This window comes from Lepidochelys kempii, chromosome 1 (genome assembly GCF_965140265.1).
Source record: "Lepidochelys kempii isolate rLepKem1 chromosome 1, rLepKem1.hap2, whole genome shotgun sequence".
NCBI lineage: Eukaryota > Metazoa > Chordata > Testudines > Cheloniidae > Lepidochelys > Lepidochelys kempii.
Window position 1 is genome coordinate 151,504,616 of NC_133256.1, and position 23,997 is coordinate 151,528,612.

Below are 23,997 nucleotides of genomic sequence, written 5' to 3' on the forward strand. Positions count from 1 at the left end.
GTCTCAAAAATAATCCCGGCTGGCAGTGTAGGAGCCCTTAATAGTCTTTAAAATTCATTTTTAAAAAAAATTGAATGAATGATCAAAATAAAAGAAAGTAAGGAAGAATATGCACTCACACCAAGGTGGACCAATCTGTTCCTAGCACAGTAGTCCAGTGTCTCCCAGTAGCATACTCTGGGTAGTCTACACTTACACTCATATTCAGGAGCAAAGGTTTAACCCCTGCATTTGCATTTGGCGGTGTACTTTTAAGTGTTGGGGTGTTTTAAATGGTACAGATGGTTGGGGACATCAGAGGAGTTTTGTAGTTCTCTACTATCTGTGACATTAAGGTGATTAGAACTCCACAGGGCAGATTCTTTGCTCTGACTGAGCTCTGCATGGAGAGGAACACAATGTGAGATGTGAAAGATGGCTATAACCATATTCGTTCTCTCCTATTCTGGGCTCAGCTGAAGGCCAACCAAGCTCCTCACATAAGAGCAGCCCCATGTCTACTCTGCCTTACGCTTGGCTGCCTATGGCCCCAAGGGGCTTTTCTGACTGCTGAGAATAGCTGTCTGGCCATGTCCCCTATATGCCTTTATTGTAGGGACCTGTAGTTCCCATTGACCAGATTTACTGGGTTTGCAGCCCCTTTACTGCAGCAGAGCAGCAAAATTTTCTTGCTTTTGGGGATAAGAGTTATGCCACTAGCATTACAGTGAATGACCAGTGACTGGAGAACTCAGTTGGGAGCCAAGAACTGGTGGGTTTTTCTCTCTCTGTGGCCTTGGGCATGAAACTTAATCACCCTGCCTCAGTTTCCCCATATGTAAAATAGTGATGACAAAACTTCACAGAGTAGTTGCAAATAGAACTGAAGCCAAACCAGGAAGTTTAGATCCAGATCCAAAGCAAAACTTCCCCAAACTTCAAGAGGGGCTTGAATCCAACATTCTGGTTTGACTCTACCTTACAGAAAATAGCCAGAATTACAAAGTTTGGGTCCCAATTTTCTTAAAGTTTGAAGGGGTCTGAGCCCAGTATTCTGGCTCAGGCTCCCCATGCTAGTTGTGATGATTCATTGGTTAGTGTTTGTGAAGCTCTTCAGATGGAAAGTGCTACACAAGTGTCAATATTGGGAATAAAAAGAGACAGTCCTGTCCTATCCCGCTGTTGGAAGGGTGGGTAAATGTGATTAGTTAAGAAAGATCTTACCCCTGAGAACAGTAATACAGAAATTTAACATCATTCACGATTTCCCCACAAACTACTTAAAAAACACATTCCACCCTGTAAAAAGCCTTTTTTGTATTTAGGGGCATTGCTTCCCTTCCTGGGCACTCAGATACAGTACTATGGTGAGGAGAGTGGTATAAGAACCGGAATAGAGTCTTACATCAATCAGTCACATTCATCCTTTATAAATAGATCATTTTTGATAATTCTGGTTTTATCAGTTTGGGAAGAAATACAGAACTAATCTTATTCGAGAGAAATCCTCCTCCTAGGTCTTTTCACAGCTAGAGTTGTTGTCAGATGCCACCTCACTCCTCTGAATGGAAGCAGTAAGGAAAAGTACCTTACTATACATTTGTGTTCCTCTTGATAGTCAGGTGAAGCCATGCAACGTAAGGGGAATAAAGACCAAGCAGATTCACAGTTAGACTGTACATACAGACTGTATTCTGAACAAACACCAGTGAAAGTTCAGGGAGCAAGAGGTTAATATTTACCTGTGGCGGCCTCTGTAACAAGGTGCTGGAGAAGATTCCAAGCTGCTGTCTTCTGAATGCCAATGTGGCACAACAAAGTAAAGCAATATGAGGTGTAGCTCACTGTCACGGGGGGAGCTGGTCTCTGTGGATAGACTGAGCCCAGCTCCCCTGGACAGAGCAAATGAGCCCAATCCAGCTAATTCAAGAGCGCTGGGCTACAACAAGGCCTATAAAGGGCTGCTAGCAGGCTGAGCCTTGGGGAGGAAAGCCACAGGAGTGCAGTGTGAATGCCTGTGGTGGGTCCCTGGAGCAAGGGGCCAGAGGCTCAGGGAAGCAGCTATGTGGCTGGTGCTCCAGGAAGGGAGCAGAGTTAGCTGAGACTCGGAGGTTGCCTAGAGCTGGAATGCCAGGGATTCCCAGGAGGGGTGGCGCTGAAGCCTGGAGTCCCGATTGAGTTGACTGTGTTCTATTTGTTTGTTAATCTCCATTCTGAAAACAAAACTCCTTGACTGAGACGGGGCATGGCAGGGTGAGCTGGGGAGAAGTGATGCCTGTGGACCCTCCCCTCCTGATGGTTTGTTGCATCTGTTGGCAAAATGACTAACTGCAGGGAATAGCAACAGTGTTGGTAGCCAGCTGTGAGATGTCACAAAAGGGAAAAACAGCTGGTCACTCAGCACTGGCCCACTGAATAGACCAGCAGTTCTTTTTTTTACTGGGACTATTCATTTCACTTTCCCCACCTATACATTTATAGTCAGGAGTATGCAATGAGGCTGAGGGGAGGTGGCTTTGTGTTTGTCCTAGAGGAGTGGTGCCAAATAATTGGTGGCTGGCGGACATGCGCAAAGAAACTACTGTAAGTAAGCATATAGGTAGACTGAAGGTGTTCCAGGGATGAGGAGCAGTCAAAAAACTTGGGAAACTTTTGTGTTTTACAAGATTGTAAAGCTCTGTTGAGCATTCTCATTGGCCTAAATAGTTACGTGTCTCCTATTATGTACTTCTCAACCAGGAACAAAGTCCCCTCTCTTCCCCCTTGAGATGGCTAAAATACCCAACACAATAAAGGAGAATGATTCAGTGAGAAAACTGAAACCAGCTAGGAAATGAGTCAAAAGAGCTCTCAGTCTCATTGGTAAAACTGAGAGCTGCAAAGTAGAGTGTTGTTCAGAACATCAAAGCTTTGAGACTATGGTTATAAAGGCAACACTATTCCCAGCATCCCACACCAGGTAAATACATGCAAGAGACAAAATCAATTTATCTGACAGTCAGTGCTATGCAAACACACCTTGGAGTGAGAGCAAGAATGGGGGGAAAGGTCTGCAGACTTGGCTGCTGGAGAGAGGCCTTAAGGTGTGCTGTGTTTAGTTTCCTGGGAAAGGAGATTGCTCTGTGATTCCTTGCTGGCTGCCAGAGGATCCATTTTGCCCCCACCGTATTGTTCTTCTGCAAAATGAGCTGAAATCACTCTTCCCTAATCTCTGCAGCCCTTTAGTAGGGACATCTGGATTTATTTATTTTTTTAGAACTGGCTGAAATTTTCCAAATTTTTATTTTTTAAACAGGAGTTTTTCATAAAAATGTTGATTCCCCCCACCCCAAAATCATAGATAAGTTTGCAATGACCCCTCTGCTGAGTTTTCAATCAGCTAGAGAGATGATTGGATTGTTTTGATTCTGAAAATGTCAACAAACTTTTAAAAGTTTGAAAAAATAGTAAAAAGAAATATGATTTTTTTTAACTAAAATTTGTCCTAGTTTTTCCAAACATCTCTAGCTGTTTTAGAACAGTATTTAGTGACAGTCACTTCTACTCTGGACAATATAGCTGACACCTCTTATGATGAATTCATATACAGTATTTTTTCAGTGCTGTACTGCCCAGTGTTTTAACAAGGTGCTCTAACTAAAATGTCCCCAACAGCCTTTAATAAACCCCATTAACCCCATATTTGTGCTGCACAGAAGACCAGCAGTGAGCAAAGAATGTATTCATTTCTTTATTCTTTTAAACAAAGGGGGGAAAAAAAACTTTCTGACAGTCATACCCAAGGAGGGAAATGACACCACCAAGGCAAATGCACTGATATTAAATGTTCTTACATTGTTCTTGAAAACTATACTGAGTACATTGATAGTAGAACACAGTGTCCACCTTGTGTAATTTGAATGGAATTGGTAACCTTGTAGGGCCTCCCCTCTGGAAAATTACTGACATCTGTAAGAGAAAGGAAATGTTATTAGCCTTAGCCCATTTTACGGATGAGGAACTGAAGTTCAGAGACACGAAGTGACCCCTCTAGGTCAGAAAGGAAACCTATGCAGAGCTAGGAATTGAACCTCCTGAGTTCTAGTTCTGTGTATTAACCATAAAACCAGTCTTCCTCTTGTCTATCTTGTTGTAAACAGTATCCCTGAGGAAGAATCCTTGCTGACCACAAGTGTATTCTTTTCTGGCCAGTCATTAACTGGCCTGCAGTTATCATGCAACATCATGACATCATGTTGGAAATATCACATCATGATCTCATTGTCATGCTGGATAAACTTTGAAAAGTAGCAAGTCTTCAAGCAGCTCAGCTTTCAGGAAAGCCAGAAGAGGGCAAACTGTGTTGGTGTTTGCTGCGCTATTGAAACCAGGTGAAATGTGGATGAAAATCTGACCTTCACTTTAGAGTGACTTCTGATTTATCTTTGAGATGAATAGTTGTCAATCTACACTGCACTGTTTAAAGAGGTTTGCTCTGATCTGATACAGTTTGCATAGCTGCTGGCTGCACCAACAGGAGAACCTCTTCTCTAAACTGTTTGCATTGGGTGTCTAGTGCTCATAATCCCAGATTTAATGTCAAATATTTTCTGCGAGGGGAATAAAAATGTCAATAGGAAGTGAAATGTGGTCTGATTAACAGTTAGACCTCTGCCTCATTTTTGACTGATGTGGTGTTTTCCAAGAATAATACAGCTGATTCCTCTTTATGGATGGGCTCTGATGGAAATATAAATTAAGCAATTATTACGATTCTCTGAGGCTCATAAAAATAAACCGTGCTGAGAGATAGTCATATTTATTTTTGAATTGCTTTAAAAACAAGAAGTGTACATGGCAGTACCACTTTTTTTTATTTTGAAGGAACGTCAAGATAAATATGACTTCCTTAACATCCAAAATAAAATAGGGAAGCAAAGCAAACAAAAGTCTGTGTGCGGTGGGCAGTTCATGATCGCTGAGGTGCATGATCGCTGAGGGAGTTCTGGAGTCCCTGATTTTCATGTCTTTTGTTAAAAATGAAACAAACAAACAAAAAATACTGTCTATAACCTTTATAGTAGCACTGAGCGGTCTCATTCCATGGCAAGGGGCCTTTGGGCTACCCAAGCACTGCCCAAACACATAAGGAGGCACAGTCCTTGTCATGAATTGCTCACAGTCTGACTCTTGATGTGTTTAAAGTTTTGTCCTGTGGATGGTTGACTGCGATAGCGACACTGGCTCAGTGTTTATTGAGGACCATGAGGCCTTCCAGCTTGAAACCTGGGTTGCATGGGAGGGACAGCAGAAACTCTCAGGATTGGTAGCACCTGTTGAGTGCTATGCAACGGTATTTGCAAACATTTCTTCTAAGCCTGAGCTGCAGTTTTGGATCCCTTGATGTTTGCGTGAATGGATTTTCTGCTCACGCAAATGTTTGGAGAATGTCCAGTACTGCCAAGCCCCAGGGGTTCCAAAGTCACGAGTCAAGCCCTAAAAAATAATAATTTTTCAGTGCTTTTTATTCACCTTCTGGTTTTCAACCCTTAAGATTTTACATTTACAAGCTTTCCTCTGCAGCCATGAAGGCTAGAAACTTACTTTTTTTTTTTAATGAAAGCAGAGATTCTCATGTCACAATACGTCCCCAGGAGCTGGGGCTCTAAGAAAAACACCAAATATAACAATGCTCACAATGAAATCGTGAGAGCTGGCAATGCTGAATTTGTTCTTCATACAAAGGCACATAGAATCATAGAATATCAGGGTTGGAAGGGACCTCAGGAGGTCATCTAGTCCAACCCCCTGCTCAAAGCAGGACCAATCCCCAATTAAATCATCCCAGCGAGGGCTTTGTCAAGCCTGACCTTAAAAACTTCTAAGGAAGGAGATTCTACCACCTCCCTAGGTAATGCACTCCAGTGTTTCACCACCCTCCGAGGGAAGAAGTTTTTCCTAATATCCAACCTAAAACTCCCCCACTGCAACTTGAGACCATTACTCCTTGTCCTGTCCTCTTCTACCACTGAGAATAGTCTAGAACCATCCTCTCTGGAACCACCTCTCAGGTAGTTGAAAGCAGCTATCAAATCCCCTCTCATTCTTCTCTTCTGCAGACTAAACAATCCCAGTTCCCTCAGCCTCTCCTCATAAGTCATGTGTTCCAGACCCCTAATCATTTTTGTTACCCTTCGCTGGACTCTCTCCAATTTATTCATATCCTTCTTGTAGTGCGGGGCCCAAAACTGGACACAGTACTCCAGATGAGGCCTCACATACTCATGTGCAAAGAAACAAAGCTATTTTGTGCAAGAGGGTTCGCTGTTTATGCTCATTATACATTGTTCTGTTTCAAAAGTTAGTTATTGAATTGGAGAGCAGAAGTAATGCCTTGACTTAAGGTACCACTCACGTGCCACAGAAAATGAACACTGAATAAGGGTAGTTGTAGCCATGTTGGTCTCAGGATATTTGAGAGACTAGGTGGGTGAGGTAATATCTTTTAACATCTGTTGGTCCAATAAAATAAATTACCTCACCCACCTTGTCTCTCAGATACTGAATAATGCAAGGTTGTAGTTCATGAAGAACCTCTAGTTTGAGATTTGTTCCCCAAAACTATTCTCTGAATAATTCTACATAGGGAATAGGCCCATGTAAATCTAAGCCTCTTCTTGGATGATTCACAAGCAGAAAAAAGGCTTTAAAATATTTGTAGCAAATGTTCACAACATCTGATTAATTAATCATTAATGAAGGAAGCATGGCCTAGTGGATAGGGCATTAGATTAGGACTTGGGAGTCCTGTATTCAATACCTGGATTTGCCTCAAACTTCTTGTGTGACCTTGGCAAGTCACAAAATCTACCTTGTACCTTGGCTTCCCTTCTTCACAGGGGGCGTTGTGTGGCTAAAATCCATTCATGATTGTGAGGTGCTCAGATACTCTGGTGATGAGGGCTATATGTGTACCTAGACAAACAGAATTGAGCAAACTCTGTTGTCAAGGTTAGTTTGTTGTGGGGGCTGGAGATAGTTTCATGGATTCTCTGGCTTCTGGGAAAAGTCCTGGAGCTTATACAGCTGGTTTGAGACTTCTGCACAGTGGTGCTGCTAAGATCTTTGCAGATACTGGGTCAGGAAAGCATCTCTGAGGAAGTGGTAGCAGTGTCTTTCTTACCTTCCTGCACAATTGTTGCTATGGGGCTGAGCTGGTCCTGGGATAGGAGTTTCAGTTATTATTGTATAGCTTTCAGTTATTATTAATTTATTTTAAATACATTGCTTAAAAATACAGAATCCTTTGATTAAGTAATGTAACTTGTGACCATCTGGCATGTCTATACTTTAAATTGTGACTTTTTTTCCTTTCTCTCTTTTATGGCCAGATCATGATAATTTGCATAATTACTGACAGGTTTCAGAGTAGCAGCCGTGTTAGTCTGTATCCACAAAAAGAAAAGGAGGACTTGTGGCACCTTAGAGACTCCTTTTCTTTTTGCATAATTTATGTGACTACTCTTAGTAATATCAAACCCCAGTTAATACTTACCAACTACTGTAACTAGTCTTGCAAACAGTGGAGATGTCTGCTAAACAGAGTAGGCGTTCATGGAGTCCATGTCTTTAGTTGTTGAAATGCACTGCTCTGCATCTGTTTCCTGGCAGTTGCCCCAGTTAAGTGGGTATGACCTTGAACTGGGTGCAGATGAAGTGGATTCTACCATTCTGAGGTTTCAGGTATGGTGGGAGTGGGAAGCAACATTGTGTTAGCAAAAATTACAGTTATAGTGGGAGTCAGTTGATCTGGGTTCTGCCCTTTGATTTGCCACAGGCTTTCTGGGTGACTTTAATTCAGCTGCATTGTGCATATGCATTATGACGTAGTCTCTAATTACATGATCACATACTATTTATTCCACAGGACACGTGCCTCATTCAGTGCACAGAATGGACAGTGCTCACTTAATGAGCAATTATGCCATTTTTTTTATCCTCATTGTTCAATGGGTGGCCACAAGCCCTATTTATTGGACACTATTCAACTCCTGCTGTGAAGACAGAATTATTAACTTTCTCATGGGCCTTTCTGTGCTGCTCATCACTATAGTATCTTAGCGCTTCACAAACAGTAATGAATTTAGCTTCACAACACCATGATCAGGTGATGCAGTCCGAGTCTCCTCTCGAGCTCCTCCCTGGCTCCTTATCCCAGTGTCTCTGCCCAGCCAGTCCCAGCTCTTACCCTGTACCCCAGCAGCACCTTGTAAGATCTGTCACCCCCTGTCTGCTACCCCTTTTCCCTCCACTGGTTCCTCATCCCAGTCTGCTTGTCCAGCCAGTCCCAGTCTTCCACCCTCCCTCCAGCTCCTCATTCAATCTCAGTGTTCCAGTTTCTCTCACTGGCTCCCAGTCCCAGCCTCTCTGTCCAGTCAGTCCCAGCCTCCCCTTGTCCTGACCAGTCTTAGTTTCTGTCCCCCCTTTCCAGTCTCCTCACACCAGATTCCTTGCCCCAGTCTACTCCTTTGCCTCCCCCTGCTCTGGATTTTGTCCCCTCTGCATTCAGATCAGATTGTTTCCTTCTCCACGCTGCCTGGTGTGTCAGCTGGGGGGTCAATGGCTATGTTTACTCTGTAAATAAACACTGGGGCTGGCCCAAGCCACTGATTCCGACTCCTGGGGCTCCAGCTAAGGGGCTGTTTAATTGCAGTGTAGACATTTAGGCTCCCGCTGCAGCTCAGACTTTGAGACCCACCAACCTCGCAGGGTCCTAGAGCCCAGGCATCACCCAAGCTCGAATATCTACACCGCAGTTTAACAGCCTCTTAGCCTGAGTCCCGCAAGCCCAAGTTGGCTGGCACAGGCCAGCCAGAGCTTTTAATTGAAGTGTAGATATACCCAATGAGAGCACAGGAGAGACAGGCTCCCTGCTCTCAGTCCCAGTGCCTGGTCCCACCCGAGCTGGGATCAGTTGGGAGCAGCCATTGCAGGGAACTCTGCAGTAGCCCCGGGCTGGAGTAGGCTCAGTCACTCAGTGGTGATGTCTGGTCAGCACTAGGAGCTGTCAGAGGCTCGACTGTACTCAGCCAGGAGGGAATCTTGGGAGATTTTAGCGGCTAAAGTCAAGGTCTCTGCTGAACTGTGCAAACTGTGATTTTTAAAAAGCTTAAAACTCGGCTGCATGTGGACAGATTTTCACAGGGACAGAAAAAGGCACATCCCTGATATAAAGGTGATCCACCTGCCAAATTGCAACTCGCTGCTCCAAAACATGAGGGCACTGGAGCTGTTCAAAGGAAAGATTGCCAGAATTTTTTAACATGGGTGAAACAACGTATTTTCCCCCTATCCTTGGTCTCAGAAACAGCTGACCTATTTTGGCTGAAATTTAAAAACGAAATCAGCCTGAGACAGACTTGTGGAAAACTTCAACCCAAATGGTTTCAGTTTGGCAAAGTTAGAAACAATCAACACCAAGATCATATAATGGGAAGCGTCTTGCAATTTTAAACACAGGTAGTGCTAGAAGCCCTGGCTATAATATGAATTCTGGCTGAGTATGCACCTCATCCTCTGGGGATCTGGCAGGGCTGATCCCACACCTCAAACAGGTAGGAAAAGGGCTTGCCTTTGGAAGTTCTTGAGTTCTTGGAGTTCTGAGAGTGACTGACCTTTCACACACATTTTCTCTCTGTGAAAATATTTCCCCATCACATCTGATTGTGAAACGACAAAAATTCCAAAGTCCCACAGGTTAATTTTAGCTCCTAGTGTGTCCGGAAACATAGGACAGCCCTGTTGGCAGGCTCAGCAGAAAGACACAGGACTAACTGGACACGGGGAGGCTACCTTCTTAGCTCTCCTTCCACGTCACGACTGAGGCACATTGGCAGCACTCACCTGCCTCAGCCATGGCTGCACAGAGGACTGCATTTGCCAGTACTCTCAGTCTGGCCCCAGTCAGCAGCACATCCAGTCGCTTTAAAATGTAGGGAGAGCATCAAAACAGTTTTGAGTGTCCACATGAGACAAGGAAGTTCAAGGCCTGATTACTGGTCACAATGATCTGCACAGAAAAAAGGCCTGGGGGAAGGAAGTGGTTTGGTAGCTTTCTTCTCTGGCTGCTTGCTGACTCTGTAATGGGGGGGGATTGTTGAATGATTCTGCACAGCCCTGCCAGTCTCTCATCCGGATTAAATAGAAGTTTTTACACAGTCCAGTGAAGACAGTCCAGTCGGACTCACACTGGCCCAGGCTGTAGCCTCATTGGGCAAATGGATTGGACAGTGGCAGTGACCCAGGGATCATGAGGCATCACAGGCTGTTACTGCTGTTCCAGATGTTGTCTACTGGAATTCTAATGCTGCTGCACTCCAGCACCATTCCTCCTCCTAGGGCTTGGCTACACGTGCAGCTGTAGAGCGCTGTGAGTTAAACCAGCCTTCGGAGACCACAGCTGGGAAAGCGCTGCCGTGTGTTCACACTGTCAGCTGCACGCTCACTGGCGTGGCCACATTAGCAGCTCTTGCAACGCCACAGAGAGCAGTGCATTGTGGTAGCTATCCCAGCGTGCAAGTGGCTGCAGCATGCTTTTCAAATAGGGGGGGTGGAGTGCAACAGGGAGTGTGTTGTGTGTGCGTGCGGGGAGAGACAGTGGGTTTTGGGGTGCTGAGAGTGTGTCAGCATGCTGTCTTGTAAGTTCAGACAGCAGCAGACCCCCTGTCTCCCTTTCCCCCCCCCCCACCTCTCTCTCACACACACTCACAGGGACAGCATTCCACACTAATGGTTGCTTTGTCCTGGAGCAGATAAGCATGCCGGCTTTGAAAGGGGGATATCCGCATTCCTACAGCCGATTCCAAAACAATGACAAGAGTAGCCACTTGACTTCTGAGGATTATGGGACATTTCTGGAGGCCAATCACAGCACAGTAATGCAACAGCCCGGGCATTTCAGCAGGGGCGCAGCAAGCTTTATGCGTCTCGTGGAGGTGGATTACCAGGAGCGCTCCAGCTGCAGAGTCCGGGCCTCTAAGTGCCTTGCCAGCGTGGACCCGTCGGGAGTTAAGGCACCTGGGGCTGCTTTCATGTGCTGTAACTTGCAGGTGTAGTCAAGCCCTTAGACGGCCTGTCGTGGCAGCATTTCACAGAGAGAAGCTTGTCTCTTCCGCTGGGCACACTTGCCTCGTGGTTTTTAAATGTTTGTTTCTAAACAAACCTGAAAACTGAGGTGAGAAGTGCAGCTCTCCTAGCTCCTGGGCTCTTACACTAGGGCTGTGTCTACACTGCGCACCTTGAAGTGGCACAGCTATGCTGCTGCAGCTGTGCTGCTGTAAGGTATGCAGTGTAGCTGCTCTTTGGCAGCCGGAGAGAGCTCTTCAGCCAACAAAATAAAGCCACCCCCAACAAGTGGCGGTAGCTTTGTCGGTGGGAGAGTGTGACAGGTTTCAGTCGGTCCTCCGAGCCCCTAGAGGCGATGGAGAGCTATGATCCCACTGGCAGGCCTCAGTCACACCTTTTGGGCTCTGGGGAATTAGCGGGGAAGGTGTGCCAGCACGAGTCTGCAGCGCGCCCCTCATGCAGTGGGGCGCCGGCACGAGTCTGTAGCGCACAGTCCTGCTACCCAAGGCAGGCTGGCCGGGGTAGGGGAACTCAGGCCCACCCGACTCCACAGCATTCCAGCCCCTGAGCCTGGTCAGTGGCGGGAGGCGAAGGTCCTGCCGCTGGGTCAGCGGGGCCGTCCGCGCCCGCTGACCAAACACACCCACCCCACGGTGCAGTTCTGTCCCTGGGCTACTTCCTACCCGGTCTCTCCGGCGGGTCTCTCCGGTCCCTCCAGCTCGTCCGGGTATTCTGCTGCTGGCAGCTCCAGCTCCCCCTCTGTGTCGGACTCACGCCGGCCCGGGCTGCAGCCGGGCCCCTCCAGATCCTCTGGGTACTCAGCGGCTGGCAGTCCTGGTTGCCACAGGCCTTCCTCCCGGTCTGGTTCCTCCTGGCCCAGTGCCTGCCCTGGGTCGGCAGCAGGATCACGAGGGAGCACCCAGCAGCCTGTGTCTGTCTCCCTCCCTGGTGCTCTCCTCACTGGGCAAAGGGCCCCACCCTTTGTACTTCCTGTCCCACCCCTCCCCTTCTGGGGATTGGCGGAAGCTTGGCCTGGCCCTGCCCACTCAGGCTGAGAGGGTGGCTCTTTACCCTCTGGTTTGGAGGGAAGCCACCCTGGCTCCCTGCATACCCCACCCCTCAAATCCAGCTCCCGATCTTCGGAGCTGGTGTCCTCACCCTCTCCGAGGCGGGATAGGAAATCCTCATTGGCATTGTCTCATCCTGCCCGATGGTGAATCGTGAAGGCATAGGGCTGCAGAGCGAGATACCACCGCATCAGCCTGGCATTATTGTCCTTCATCTTATTAAGCCACTTCAGGGGTGCGTGGTCCGTAACCAGTATAAAGGGGGCCCCCGAGGAGGTAGTAGCAGAGAGCATCGACTGCCCACTTAACGGCTAGGGCCTCTTTCTCCACAACGGAGTAGTTCCGTCCTCTGTTTACCTCAGTCGGAAGCTGTTCCCCAATCGGGTGTTCCTCCCCATCCATCTCCTGCGAGAGGACCGCCTCAAGCCCGACGCCTGAGGCATCAGTCTGAACAATAAAGTCACGATGAAAGTCAGGGCTGAAGAGTATTGGATCGCTACACAGCTGTTCTTTGATGGTTCAAAAGGCCGTCTCGCACTCGTTGGACTAATGCACCCGGCGGGGACTGTCCTTGGTCAAGAGCTCCGTTAGCGGGGCCGTAATGCTTGCGAAGTGGGGTACAAACCGCCGATAATAACCAGCTAAGCCCAAAAATTGACGCACTTGCCTCTTCGTGGTCGGCACCGGACATTCCTGGAGTGCTTGGACTTTCCCGATGAGGGGGCGGACCTGTCCCCGGCCCAAGGTGTACCCCAGGTAAGTGGTTTCCTCCCGCCCAATTCGGCATTTTTTTGGATTGGCCGTAAGCCCAGCTGGGCGGAGGTCCCGGAGGACTGCCGCTACTTGGTTAAGATGTTCCTCCCAGTTATTGCCATAGATGACCACATCGTCCAGGTAGGCGCAGCGTACTTTGTGTGGGGTTGCAACACCCGGTCCATCAAATGCTGGAATGTTGCCGGGGCCCCATGTAGGTCGAAAGGCATCCGGGTGAAATGGTATAACCCTGAAGGGGTGGCAAACGTGGTCTTTTCCTTGGACCGGGGATCCAAGGGGATCTGTCAGTACCCTTTGGTGAGATCTAAAGTGGTGATGTAACAGGCCTCCCCAAGCCGGTCGAGGAGCTCATTGACGCGGGGCATCAGGTAGGCATCAAATTTTGAGATGGCGTTTACCCTCCGGAAGTCAATGCAAAACCGCTGTCTCCCATCTGGCTTTGGTACGAGGATGATGGGGCTCCGCCACTCGCTCTGGGAGCGCTCAATAACACCCAGCTCCAACATCACCTGGACTTCTTCCTCTACGGCCTCCCGCATTCGCCTAGGCAATGGCCGGGTTGTCTCTCGGACCACCACCCCGGGTTCCATCTGGATCACATGGTAGGTGAGCGTAGTCTGCCCGGGTTTCGTGGTGAACGTCTTGGGGAATGCCCTTACTAAGCAGAGTGCCTGTTCTTGCTGCTCGACGGTGAGTGTCTCTGCAAGCTGGGGCTCACCATTATCCGACTCCTTGGGCGGTTGGGGCCCCAGTTCCGGTTCAGGGGGATATGGGGCAACTAGGAGCCCTTCCCGGTCCTGCCAGGGTTTTAAGAGGTTTACATGATAAATCTGTTTTTCCTTACGGTGGCCAGGTTGCCCAATCTCATAGGTTACCGGCCCTACCTGGTGGAGGACCTCATACGGACCCTGCCAGGGGGCAAAAGGCTTTGATTCCTCCAAGGGGAGCAGGAAGAGTACTCGGTCCCCTGGCCCAAATGATTGAGCTTGGGCTCCCCGATTGTAGTGCTGCTCCTGGGCTCTTTGGGTGATGTTTAAGATCTCCCTCGCGAGCTTGCCAGCCTGCGCCAGCCGCCCCTGCAGTTGTAAGACGTATTGCAAGAGACCCTGTGTTGCGGACGGGTTGTGTTCCCAAGTCTCCCTCAAGAGGTCCAACACCCTGCGGGGTCACCGCCCATAGAGGAGCTCAAACGGGGAGAACTTCATGGACGCCTGTGGGACTTCTCAAATTGCCAGTAGTAAAGGAGGGAGCAGCTGGTCCCACTGGTGGAGGTCCTGGGTGGGGAAACGCCGCAACATTCCCTTCAGGGTTCGGTTAAACCGTTCGACCAATCTGTCAGTCTGGGGATGGTAGACCGAGATCTGCAATTTCTTAATCCTCAATAGGGCACATACCTGGCGGAACAGCTTAGATGTGAAGTTGGTCCCTTGATCAGTGAGTATCTCCCGTGGGAGGCCCACCCTTGCGAAGATCTTCATGAGCTCTGCCGCGATAGTGCGGGCGGTGATACTTCTTAAGGGGACGGCCTTGGGGAAGCGGGTGGCGTAGTCCATCAGGACGAGGATGTATTGATGGCCCGCCTAACTTTTTGGAAAAGGCCCGACCAGGTCCATTGCTACCCGCTCAAATGGTACACCTACGACTGGTAACGGGACCAAGGGGGCCTTTTGTACCCCTGCCGGGGCGGCATGCTGGAAGTCCGGGCACGACGCACAGTAATTCTTCACCTCACGGTGGACACCGGGCCAGAAGAACCTGGCCAGGACCCTGACCACAGTTTTTTCCTGCCCTAAATGGCCGGCAGCCGGGGTGTCATGTGCAAGCTTCAGGACAGCCCAACGATGAATGCGGGGGACCACGAGTTGGGTCCGGACCTCTTGGGTCTGGGGGTCTCGGTCAAGGCGGTAGAGCCACTCGTGGTTGAGTTCAAACCGGGGCCATTGGGTGGTGCGCCGCGCCTCCACGACCTCACCATCCACCCGGGTCAGCTGCTCATAGGCAAACCGGAGCGTAGGGTCCTCCCTTTGATCCTGGCTAAAGTCCACCAGGTCAGGAGGGGGACCAACCATTTCCAGGCCATCCGGCGCAGGGGTGGGACCCGGGTCAGCGCTTGAGTCAGGTCCTGTCTTCCTCTCAGGCGGGGCTCCCTCAAACACCTCTTTGGTGGGTAGGGAATGGAGCACTCCAATGAAGTCTGGCCAGTCACGGCCCAGGATCACAGGATAGGCGAGGGATGACGCCACAGCCACATTCATTAACTGGGTTGCTCCGTTCACCGTGATGGGGATCTGAACCGTGGGGTACAATTTTACGTCTCCGTGGATGCACTGTATCCGTACTTCCCCAATGGTCCGCTTGGTGTCCGAGAAGAGCGCCTGGCAGACGAGGGTCTGCCCACAGCCTGAATCAACTAGACCCACCACAGGGACCCCTGCAACTTCCATGGGAGCTGTCAGTTTGGCCACAGAGGGCAGACGGGCCCGTCGCTCCCCGGAGCACACCAGGCCAAAGTTGCAGTCCATTGCAGGACAGCCCTGTTGCAGATGACCATACTCGCCACATAGGAAACAAGGTCCTACCTCTGGGTTCGCCGGCCACGTGGGGGCACCAGTGGGGCTGCAGAGTGGGCTGGGGCCCGGTGGTCGGGTTAAGCGTCCAGGGCCAGAGAGTGGCGTGGACTCGAGGCGTCGGGAAAACTTGGCTGCCGCCATCTGGTCGTCGGGTACGGTGGGGTGCATTGGTTTGGGCAGTGGGCCCCCTCCGTTCAAGTTTCTGTGCGTTGGGTCCAGGGTTTGGGGGGTGGGCGGCTGGTCCTATCGGGGCCTCTGCCTCGAGGAAGTCCTCCATAAGTGCGACGGCCATGCTCAGACTTTGTGGCCGGTGCCGCAACACCCAAGCCCTCCCCTGAGGTGGGAGAATGTGCACAAATTGTTTGAGGATGACCTGTTCAGTCACCTCAGCTGCGGTTCGACGCTCGGGTTGGAGCCATTGGGTACCTGTGTCCTTCAGTTCCTGGGCCACAGCCCGGGGTCTGGCGCCTGGTGGGTAGACCTTTTCCCGAAACCGTCGCCAAAAAGTCTCTGGGGTAATGTCGAAGGGATCCAAAATAGCCCTTTTCACTCGAGCATAAATGCGGGCCTCATCATTTGGGAGCCCACAGTAAACCTTCTGGGCCAGCCCCGTCAGATATGGGGTGAGGAGAGTCGCCCATTGGTCAGGCGCCCAACCAGCCACTGAGGCAACCCACTCGAAGGTCACTAGATAGGCCTCCAGGTCATCCTCCGGCCCCATCTTGGCTAGACGGATCGGTGGGGCGGGAGGGGTCGGGGTGGCTGCCTGCTCTGGTTGAGCACCACCATGGCCCGGCCACAGGGTTGCAAGCTGCTGGAAGCATTGGGTTTGTTGTTCCTGGTGCTGGGCCCCTAGGGTTTGAAGCAACTGCTGCTGGTGAGCACCCAGCTGCTGTACGAGTTGATGCTGCTGCTGTTGCTGGCTCTCAGCCAGGAACTTGATAAGCCTCTCCATCTTTCCAGTAGGGGAGCTTCACAGGCCCCCTCGCGCTAACCCCTTTCTGCAGGGATAGGGATCGCCTGCCCGCATTCTCCACCACTTGTGACAGGTTTCAGTCGGTCCTCCGAGCCCCTAGGGGCGATGGAGAGCTATGATCCCACTGGCAGGCCTCAGTCACACCTTTTGGGCGCTGGGGAATTAGCGGGGAAGGTGTGCCAGCACGAGTCTGCAGCGCGCCCCTCAGGCAGGGGGGCGCCGGCACGAGTCTGTAGCGCACAGTCCTGCTACCCAAGGCAGGCTGGCCGGGGTAGGGGAACTCAGGCCCACCCGACTCCACTGCGTTCCAGCCCCTGGGCCCGGTCAGTGGCGGGAGGCGAAGGTCCTGCCGCTGGGTCAGCGGGGCCGTCCGCGCCCGCTGACCAAACACACCCACCCCACGGTGCAGTTCTGCCCCTGGGCTACTTCCTACCCGGTCTCTCCGGCGGGTCTCTCCGGTCCCTCCAGCTCGTCCGGGTATTCTGCTGCTGGCAGCTCCAGCTCCCCCTCTGTGTCGGACTCACGCCGGCCCGGGCTGCAGCCGGTCCCTCCAGATCCTCCGGGTATTCAGCGGCTGGCAGTCCTGGTTGCCACCGGCCTTCCTCCCGGTCAGGTTCCTCCTGGCCCAAGGCCTGCACTGGGTCGGCAGCAAGATCGCGAGGGAGCAGTCTGTGTCTGTCTCCCTCCCTGGTGCTCTCCTCACTGGTCAAAGGGCCCCGCCCTTTGTACTTCCTGTCCCACCCCTCCCCTTCTGGGGATTGGCGGAAGCTTGGCCTGGCCCTGCCCACTCAGGCTGAGAGGGTGGCTCTTTACCCTCTGGTTCGGAGGGGAGCCACCCTGGCTCCCTACAGAGAGCATCTCCCGCCGGTATAGCGCTGTCCACACCGGCGCTTTTCGTCAGTAAAACTTTTGTGGGTTTTCTTCACACCCCTGACTGACAAAAGTTTTACCAACAAACGTGCAGTGTAGACATAGCCTAAGGTTATGACTCCCAAAGAATTGCAACCATCCTCCCTTTTTTTGGCTAGAGGGGAGAGCAGATCCTTGAAATTCTTCTTTTGTGCTGTAAAGTGGGGTCAAAGAATAGAAAAGACTGAGAACCACGGTCCCAGCCAGCTGCTGGGTGGTTACCAGCTAATAGCTGGAGCCATAGCACTGCAAACTCTCAGTGGTCAGCATTGCATCAGTGAGGTGCTCAAAGGAGGGCTGGGGTAACTTCCTTGCTACTGGTTGAATTCAGAACCTCTCTGGCTGCTGCTAAATAATCCCTGTCACAGCCTATTCCTAGGGACTATTAAATTTGCTTCCAAATAGGGATGCAAAAGATTAACTGTTAACCTTAACTGTTAACCAGAGCAGCCGCAGCCCCAGCCCCAGCCGTACCGGCCCCAGCCTCACCGGCGGATTGGCCCCAGTCCCAGCAGCACTAGCCAGTGGGATTGGCCTCAGCCGCTTAATTCGTTAACTGTTTAAACGACATATTTTTAATCATTTAAACAGTGACTTTTTAAACAGTATTTACATCCCTACTTCCAAAGAGCACATTGCTCGTTTTGCAACACGTAAGATTGCATCAAACGACATTTAACAAAACAAAGAAATCCCAGGGTAAGATATAACGGGCCTCGCTCTCCAAAGTCTCTAGCCCAGCGTTTCTCAAACTGGGGGTCCTGACCCAAAAACGGGTTGCAAGCATATTGTAAGGGGGTCATGCTATTGCCACCCTAAATCTGCACTGCCTTCAGAGCTGCGCATCCAGCCAGCAGCCGTCGCTCTCTGGCTGCCCAGCTCTGAAGGCAGTGCCACCGCCAGCCGCAGCGCAGAAATAAGGGTGGCATGGGATGGGAAGGAGGTCATCACCGCCTGAAATATTTTCAAAGGGGGTCCCAGCAAAAAAATGTTTGGGAATCCCTGCTCTAGCCCTTCTACCTCCATTTCAAAATTACACATGCTGAATGCTGGGTACCTCTCAATATTCTCAGTATGGGCCTGATCCAAGCCCACTGAAGCCAATAGAAGGTCTCTCATTGAGTTCAGAGGGCTTTGGATCAGGCCCTCTATTCTTCCGGAGCAAAGTGTGCATATTTCCAGGAAAATGCAGATGGAAATTCTTGATAAGTGCTGCTGCCTCCTTCCTTGGTTAGGAAGTAAGAATAGACATGTATATGTGGGAAAACAAATGAAAAAATTCCCTACTTGCTGACCTCTTCTCTGGGTGAATTTGTTGTGTACACACAGTTTGTCACATGGCTACAGGGCAAAATGTTTGTAGGATCCCCTTGTTTAAAATCGTGGCAGAATTTTGCTCCGATGTATTGTGCTTGCTGTGTGAAGAGAGGTTGAATGTGTTTGCTCTCCAGCATGGAGTGGTTTCTGTTTTCATGTGAAATGAACATTTGCTAATTATTCCCACACTATTCAGACTAGCCCTTTTGCAGAGATATGGCTTGCCTTTCCTAGCTATACAGTACTGACCTGAGAACATTGCGCCTCTTCAAAATATTTGCATTTGATGAATGGTGATTTCTTTCCCTCCCGGGTAGGGGTAAAGCAACTGGAAAACCATCTATAGAAATGCCTATGGTAGGTTTTCAAACACTGAACATGAGAAGTCTAATGACAGTCCCGTGAGAACAGAAAACGTGTGTAACATACTGCACCCTTATGGGTTAACCCAGACAACATGCAGTTTGTCTCGCTTGAGCTGGAAATGGCAGGATCCCAATGGGACTTATGGCTCCTCCTTAATGATAACTCATTATAGTGGCAGCAACCAGTACTGCTGAAATTCAGACTCTGTCAAGGTTTCTGCGGTGGAGTAGAGTGCTTGTTTCAGGCACTGGTGATGATGTAGCCAGGACGCTCCAGCCATCTCTGATATTTGGCCAAACTGCTCACAGTTAGGCTAGGAAGGGTTGGGGTTGTAATTTTTTTTTTATTCAGCTGAGAATAAATTGTGGAGGGGTTTTTGTATTAAATGCCAGAGTTGAAAAATAAAATGAATTGAATTTAACGGGCTTATACTGCTTATTTGCTCTTCTGTTGCCATGGAATTCCACTGAGAGCCTGGAATTAACCAATCGGGGGTTAGGGAAGGGGATCTTCTTTTTTCAGGGGGAGGGTAATTATATGGCATACGTTTTCCAAAAGATTGTCTGTTGTATATCTCACAGGGTCTAAAACAATCAACTTAAAAATCCCTCATGATATACTCTGAGCTGCCAGCTACCCCACCTCCCACCGTTCCCCAACAGGCTCCTGTGTGAGTGCTGTGGATAGGCTTTGTGGTGAGATATGCATTGCTAAACGCATCCACTTCTTATCAGAACTGTAAAATTGGAGAAGTACCACAGGAAAGCAATTAGCATCAATGCGTCATGCATTCAAAACCAATGCTGCCAAAATACCCTCTAGGAGGCTGAGTGATGTTAACCAAGAACATGCAAAAAATGTACCACTTGGGTGAAACTAACCCCAAAGCAGTGACCCACACAAATGCTCCAATTAAGCCCAGAATCAAATGGCAAATCCATGCCCCCGTTCCACAGCCACAGGGATCCCCATGGCAGGGGAACCAGTGTGGTTGTACTGCACAAGGAGGTGAGATATGAGCGGGCTGGCTTTGGGGGAGCTGTACAAGCAGTGCACACCCCTTAGATGCCCCTTGCCTGAAAACCATTATGTCCTGTCTACACTAGCAGAGACAGGGCAGTTGTGGGATTGGGAGAGGGAAATAAGAAGGGAGTCCTTTGCTTCCGCAGCAGGGTTGCATTGGAGCAACAGAGAGCTACTTCAGACATGACTCTGAAGTACCCTGTCTGGTTAAGAAGCTAAGATAACCTCGCTGGCACCTGACCAAAATGATCAATGAGGAGACAAGATACTTTCAAAGCTGGGTGGGGGACAGACGAACGGACAAAGGGTCTGTCTGTCTGTGTGGTGCTTTTGCCGGGAACAGATCAGGAATGCTCTTCAGAACTGCTGTAAAAAGTTATTAAGCAATCTAGCTAGAAAATGCGTTAGATTTTCTTTTCTTTAAATGGCTGGTAAAATAAGCTGTGCTGGAGGGAATGTATATTCCTGTTTGTGTGTCTTTTTGTAACTTAAGGTTTTGCCTAGAGGGATTCTCTATGTTTTGAATCTGATTACCCTGTAAGGTATTTACCATCTTGATTTTACAGAGGTGATTTTTTTACTTTTTCTTTAATTAAAATTCTTCTTTTAAGATCCTGATTGCTTTTTCATTGTTCTTAAGATCCAAGGGTTTGGGTCTGTGTTCACCTATGCAAATTGGTGAGGATTTTTATCAAGCCTTCCCTAGGAAAGGGGGTGTAGGGCTTGGGGGGATATTTTTGGGGGAAGACGTCTCCAAGTGGGCTCTTTCCCTGTTCTTTGTTTAACGAGCTTGGTGGTGACAGCATATGGTTCAAGGACAAGGCAAAGTTTGTACTTTGAGGAAGTTTTTAACCTAAGCTGGTAAGAATAAGCTTGGGGGTCTTTCATGTAGGTCCCCACATCTGTACCCTAGAGTTCAGAGTGGGGAAGGAACCTTGACAGGGCAGTTGTGGGATTGGGAGAGGGAAATAAGAATGGGGTCGTTTGCTTCCACAGCAGGGTTGCATTGGAGCAACAGAGAGCTACTTGAGTCATGACCCTGAAGTACCCTGTCTGGCATAGGTACTGACTCCATAGGACTCTGACTCTGGAGCTGGAGCACCCACGGGGAAAAAATGGTGGGTGCTGAGCACCCACCGGCAGCCCCCCCATTAGCTCCCCTCCTGCACTGCAGTGTTTGTCGCATACCTGTAGGCTCTGCTGATCAGCACCTCCTCCTCCCTCCCTGCGCCTCCTGCCTGCTATGATCAGCTGTTTCATGGTATACAGAAGGCTTTGGGAGGGACGGGGAGGAGTGAGGGCGCGGCGCATTGCAGGGAGGGGGTGGGAATAGGCGAAGCGGTGTGGAGCGGGAGCAGGAAGAGGAGAGATATGGCCTTGAAGGAAGGGGTGCAGTGGGGGCAGGGCCTGGGGCAGAGCCAAGGGTCGAGCACCCCCCAGCACATTGGAAAGTCAGTGCCTGTGCTCTCTGGAGTGGGTCTGCCGCTGCTGTTGCCTAAAGAAAGGCAAGAGGAGGGGAGGAAATTCCTTTTTCCTGTCCTCAGTGGGCATGGTGCTTGGTTCCTTATTAATGTGTTTTTTGTCTGTTATTTATACTGTGTGGCCCCAGTCAATATCGGGCCCCATCTCACTATGCACTGTACTGTCATATTGTAAAAGATAGTCCTTGCCCCAAGCTTACAGCCTAAAGTTTGGAACCTGTGTCAGGATCTATTAGCACTGACCCCTGCACCTGTGCAAAGTCCCATTAGCTTCAGAGCAATCCCCCACAGGTGCAGGGGATCATGCTAGTAGATCGCCAGGCAGAAGTAAGGCCTTAATCTGGATTTGGCTTTACGGACACAGGCTATGTGGACAGCCTGGTGCAGGTGTTCTGCACAGGGGTGGACTGACCCCTTGTGAGTACAGAAAGACACAGAAGCGGAAATGGACTCAGGAAGATATTGAGAGACTAGTTCTGGAGGTAAAATTTTGTGACCTGGTGCTCGGATCAGAGCCAAGCAAGACTGAAGCACTATGGGACCAGGCCTAAGGCCCTAGATCCTGGGGTTAAGTGATTACATCAGAATTACAGCTTACTTTCTTTTTAATTAAAGATTCTGGCTCAGATGGTTGCAAAGAAAAGCTTGAAAACATGAATTGAGTACGACTGATGCAGTGACACCTGCCTGAGTCTGCTGGTGGCCTGAAATAATAGATCAGAGACAGAGTAGGGACAGGATACAGAGGGACCTAGACAAATTAGAGGATTGGGCCAAAAGAAATCTGATGAGGTTCAACAAGGACAAGTGCAGAGTCCTGCACTGAGGACAGAAGAACCCCATGCACCGCTACAGACTAGGGACCGAATGGCTCGGCAGCAGTTCTGCAGAAAAGGACCTAGGGGTTACAGTGGACGAGAAGTTGGATATGAGTCAGCAGTGTGCCCTTGTTGCCAAGAAGGCCAATGGCATTTTGGGATGTATACGTAGGGGCATTGCCAGCAAATCGAGGGACGTGATCGTTCCCCTCTATTCAACATTGGTGAGGCCTCATCTGGAGTACTGTGTCCAGTTTTGGGCCCCACACTACAAGAAGGTTGTGGAAAAATTGGAAAACATCCAGCAGAGGGCAACAAAAATGATTTGGGGGCTGGAACACATGACTTATGAGGAGAGGCTGAGGGAACTGGGATTGTTTAGTCTGCGGAAGAGAAGAATGAGGGGGGATTTGATAGCTGCTTTCAACTACCTGAAAGGGGGTTCCAAAGAGGATGGATCTAGACTGTTCTCAGTGGTAGCTGATGACAGAACAATGAATAATGGTCTCAAGTTGCAGTGGGGGAGGTTTAGGTTGGATATTAGGAAAAACTTTTTCACTAGAAGGGTGGTGAAACACTGGAATGCGTTACCTAGGGAGGTGGTGGAATCTCCTTCCTTAGAAGTTTTTAAGGTCAGGCTTGACAAAGCCCTGGCTGGGATGGTTTAGTTGGGGATTGGTCCTGCTTTGAGCAGGGGGTTGGACTAGATGACCTCCTGAGGTCCCTTCCAACCCTGATATTCTATGATTCTGTGAGTGGGGTGGTAGATCAGACATTAGAATGGGGTGGTAAGGTCAAGACCAACTGCTCTGGAGGGGCCTCTCCAACATCATCCAAGCAGTGAAGTCTGTGTGGGTGGGAAGGAAGAGTGCCATGGGCCCAGCACACCCACCCAACCAGATACACCCAGCTGCTGGGCTAAGCATTGAGGTCTCCTTGCTACCACCCTGCCTGTTCAGGATGGGAGATGCTGGCTGCTACCCCTGGTGCTCCCAAGTGAAGGGAGGACACTGCTGTGGCTCCTGGGGTCGCTTACCACCACTGGGTGGGGATGAGACCATAGCATTAGAGAAGGAGCACAACTGCGGTGGATGTGTCGGGGAGAGGGCGAGCAGGTTGTGGTGTGTCTAGGCCCTCAAATTGTCTTCATCTGAGCGTGGACCCAAGGTCTTGAGGAAGTGGGCTGCACCAAGCAGAAACCATTTTGGATCCCAGCTCTTCTTGTCTGTGTCATCCTCCAGAAAACTCCAAATGCCTTACCTGTTCCTGGATGGGAAAGCAGATGCTCCTTCACTTTGCCAGCCAAGCCAAGCTGCCTTCTCTGCCCTCTTGAATTCCAGTGATGTGCTGTCAGTAAATCTTCAGCTAGAGTTTCCCACAGAACAACTGAGGAAGAACAGAGCTTTTCTTAATGTACTGTGGATGTCAAAAGCTTGCTGGATCCAGAAGACATTTTACAGCACAAAAATAAAGCTCAGTTGGTAACAGCTGAGTACCTACCTTCATGGCTCTAGGTTTCCATCCTTGCCTAAAAGTCCAGAAGATTTGACTTCATAAACTGTGTACCCACTGCCTGGTGATAAAAACGGTCCTGCGCAGGTCTGATAAGGCAGA

The 23,997-nt window shown here is 49.7% G+C and overlaps 1 long non-coding RNA gene across 1 annotated transcript; it reads right to left on the reverse strand.

Annotated features, from left to right (window-relative positions):
* Positions 1-3,715: 3,715 nt before the first annotated feature.
* Positions 3,716-23,997, reverse strand: LOC140905306 (uncharacterized). The gene is made up of 3 exons (XR_012156814.1): positions 23,884-23,997; positions 23,644-23,769; positions 3,716-3,927 (listed from the first exon to the last, which is right to left on the reverse strand). It is a non-coding gene; the product is annotated as an uncharacterized lncRNA (long non-coding RNA).